This window comes from Sciurus vulgaris, assembly GCF_902686455.1.
Source record: "Sciurus vulgaris genome assembly, chromosome: 1".
Taxonomy (NCBI): Eukaryota; Metazoa; Chordata; class Mammalia; order Rodentia; family Sciuridae; genus Sciurus; species Sciurus vulgaris.
In genome coordinates this window covers 103,225,230-103,229,301 of record NC_136461.1, presented here as the reverse complement: position 1 = coordinate 103,229,301, position 4,072 = coordinate 103,225,230, and the positions used below count along the sequence as shown (strand labels likewise).

At 40.4% G+C, this 4,072-nt stretch overlaps 1 pseudogene across 1 annotated transcript; it reads left to right on the top strand.

Moving 5' to 3' along the window:
* Window positions 1-2,870: 2,870 nt before the first annotated feature.
* Window positions 2,871-3,649, top strand: LOC306670047 (coiled-coil-helix-coiled-coil-helix domain-containing protein 2-like; annotated as a pseudogene). The gene has a single exon. The product of its transcript is annotated as a coiled-coil-helix-coiled-coil-helix domain-containing protein 2-like (transcript).
* The last annotated feature ends 423 nt before the right edge of the window (window positions 3,650-4,072 follow it).

Here is a 4,072-nt window from a genome sequence, read left to right as displayed (position 1 = left end):
GAGGAAATCGAAATAATTAAATTTACTGTTGTTTTACATATTGGAGGATCCAGTTTTTTCAGTTTAAACTTAATCTCACATGAACTACATTTTCTATTAAAAATATAAAGAGGGTCCAACTCACCAGAAGAGTCTAAGATTAAGCTGGGTGCTATCGCACATGCCTGAGTCACATCCCAGTGACTCAGTAGGCTGACAGGAGGATTACAAGTTCGAAGCCAACCTAAGCAATTTAATGAGACCCTATATCAAAAAAAAAAAAAAAAAAAAGAGAGAGGACTAAGGATATAGCTCAGTGGTAAAGCACCCCTGGGTTAGAGCCCCAGTAAAAAAAAAAAGAAAAGAAAAAAGTTTAAAATTATCAACTTCTTCCGTTTAACTGTCAAATTCACACTTTGAAGCTCTGCAGAGAAACAATTACTTTTAATCTAAATTTTTAACAAAAAGTAAACAACATTGGATATTGATGCACTCTAGTTACTATAGTTCATTTGGGTTACTTTGTTCTATTTTTTCAATGCAAAGGAAATATTTCAAAAATTTAGGGAAGAATAGATTAGAAAATTAGAAACTACAGTAGCTTAAAACAAAGAAAACTATAACATAAAGGGGGCGTGGTGGCACACGCCTGTAATCTCAGGTATTCTGAGGCTGAGGCAAGAAGATCACAAGTTCAAGGTCAACCTCAGCAACTTAGTGAGGTCCTAAGCAACTTAGAGAAACCCTGCCTCAAAACAAAAAATAAGGGCTGGGGATATAACTCATTTGGTAGAGCGCTTGCCTCACATGTACAAGGCCCTGAGTTCAAGTCCCAGCACCACAAAAATAAATAAAATAAAAAGGGCTGGGAATATAGCCCGATGGTAAAGGGAACCTGGGCTCAATCCCCCGTACCAGAAAATAAAACAAAATAAAAGGCTGGGAATGTGGCTCAGTGGTAGAATACACCTGACTTCCATCTCCAGTTCTGCAAAAACATTTAAAAAGAAAACTGTAGCATAATTAAATAAAATTTATCATGCATAATTATACAAATTCCCGGTAGCCCTCCAAATTCACTGAATTTAATAAATTACATAAAGGGATTTTTTTTTTTCAGTACTGGGGATTGCCCTTGCACATGATGGGCAAACATTGAACTACATCTCCAGCCCTTTTTAAAATTTTATTTTGAGACAGGATTTCCCATCCCGACCTCTAATTTGTGATCCTCCTGCCTCAGCTTCCCTAGTAGCCAGGAATATAGGCATATATCACCACCCCAACACAAAAAGGAATTTTAAAGAGGAATCAAATATCTTAATACATTAGAACCTTCCTGTTGTGTCATAGAGTATAATATAATGAGCACATCTTTTTATGTTAATACCAACTAATCAATTGTAATTGGTATAATTACTACTTTGCTATTTTCTCCTAGTATTCATTATTGCTGAATACATAATTACAGCACAGGATATAATTTATTCTTTGGCAATATGTCAATTATAGACCCAGCATTTTCAATACATGTTTCCCTTTATAGAATTTGTATGTAATATAAAGAATGCAATGTAAACCCATCTATTCAGTATTAAAAACCTGATAATTTTAGTGAGCACTGAAGATTGTCTCTATAATTGCATCTATTCATCTTGTCGAGGAAAGGACATTTTAAAAACAAGACAGAAGGAAGTGACATAGGCCATTGACAATATAGATGGCCTATTTTTTTTTTTTTTTTTTGTAACAAGGATTGAATCCAGGAGCACTTAACCACTGAGCCACATCCCAGCCCTTATTATTTTTTATTTTGAGAAAAGTTCTCATAAAGTTGCTTGGGGCCTCACTAAGTTGCAGAGGCTGGCCATGAACTTGTGATCCTCCTGCCTCAATCTCCTGTGTCCCTGGGATTCCAGGTTAATGGCCTATTTCTCCTTTCAATGCCTGCTTCTTTCCCTCTGAAAATACACCAGACCAATGGTGTTATCAAGATATTTTGTGTGGAAACTTCGATGCTACAGACAGTTGAAGGTAACCATTCTAATACTACTGATCACATTACTACCACCAACTTCAGAATGACAATGTTCTGTTGCCCATTTTTATTTGAATTTTCAATTTCTGAACTTTGAAACTAAAAGAGAAGAAGGCACATAGGTGAGAGTATTACAGTGGTGTTATAGCATGATTTTTTTAAAAAGTGGTGCTAGATGCAAAGCATATATAATTAAGATATTTTGGGAAAATGAAAAGCAAAACAAAATATGAAATCAAATGGTGCCACAATTTTTCTTTGTAACCCCAAACAGCACTCAGTCAAATTTCCAGCTGTGAACAACCTCTGTGGAGTAAGTAACTAACTGTAGCCTCCAAGTGATTCTATATAAGGCACTCAGCAATGCGCTCTATTAGCCAAGGGTACATCCTACTAAGATACAGTTTCCACCAAAGTGGTATTTTCTTTTGATTAGCATTCATTATGTATGCTATGCTACTACTCTCTTCAAACAAATTTAACTGATGCATCTTGCCAAAAGGGGTGTGTGACCTTAGACCTTACAGGTGTTATAAAAAGTACCTCTTACTGGTACAGCACTTGCCTAGCATGCATAAAGTCCTGGCTTTGATCCACAGTACAACAAAACAAACAAGCACACAGAAGAAGGACTTAGATATTGGTGTCCTAAATTACAAATGTCAAAATTGTTGAAGAACATTGCTCAAACCCAAAACTAGGACTCACAAAATTTTTTTACAATTAAATTGTTAAGTAGCATCAATGAAAACTTGACAGAAAACTAATTATCATCTCTTGCAGTCTGGTTCCCCAAGAAAACAAACTCTGAGATGGAAATTGGCATTCAAGAAGTTTATTAGGGGCACATTTTCGCTTTCTGGACGCCGAGCCGACGCGCAGTTAGAATGCCGCGTGGAAGCCGGAGCCGCACCTCGCGCGTGGCGCCCCCGGCCAGCCGGGCCCCTCAGATGAGAGCTGCGCCCAGGCCGGCACCAGCAGCTCAGCTGCCAGCTGCAACCCCGCCAGCTGCAGTGGGCTCACCTGCTGCAGCACCCCAGCAGCCAGGTCTGATGGCCCAGATGGCGACCACTGCGGCAGGTGTGGCTGTGGGCTCTGCTGTGGGGCACACACTGGGCCATGCCATCACAGGAGGCTTCAGCGGAGGGAGTGCTGTGGAGCCCTCAAAGCCCGATATCACCTACCAGGAGCCTCAGGGAACCCAGCCAGCGCAGCAGCAGCAGCTGGGTGGCCCTTGCTTTTATGAAATAAAACAGTTTTTGGAGTGTGCCCAGAACCAGGCTGATGTTAAGCTCTGTGAGGGTTTCAATGAGGTGCTGAAGCAGTGCAGAATTGCTAACGGATTAGTCTAATTGAGAGGCTCAAATTGAAGAAATGGAAAATCGGCTATGATGACCAAGTAACTAGCATAAAAATGTAATCGATAGTGAAAGTATGAAATGTAAGACTGCAGTGTAAATTCTCACCTAATAGCTTCAATGTTTCTGAATGGCAGCAAAAGAGAGTTCCAATTGTGTGGAAGTTCAGTGAGTTGGTTCAGATTTGGGGCTGGTCAAATGTTTGTGTGCCCTCCTTAAACCAGCTGTTCTGATGTTCTTTGAGTTTATTAGAATAAAGTGATTTTCTCCTGGGAAAAAAAAAAAAAAAGAAGTTTATTAGGGAGCACTGTTGGAATGAACACTTGTGAGAGAACCAAGGAAGCATGACTGGCCAGAAGTTGAACTGTGCCACATTTGCAAGAAAGGCCTCTGCCAGTCCTCTAGTTAGCCTTGGAGCTAGAATGGAACTTTAAATTTTGAACCTGGGTGGGAAGCCCTGGCCATTGTAAAACCCATTGGTCAATCACTGAATGTGGGCTGCTTCCAATAAGGTGGGCTGGATGATGGGCAAAGTGGCTCTCCTCAGCTGAGGGCAAGTTCCAGAGAGGGACTTGACTGAGAGATGCCAGCTACCTACCTTCCCAGAAGCTGAGGATGTGAGTGTTTCAGACCTACAGGTGAGGGATCTAGGCAGCACCCCACCTCAGCCATTAGTGTGAAATTGGCAATGGAAAAG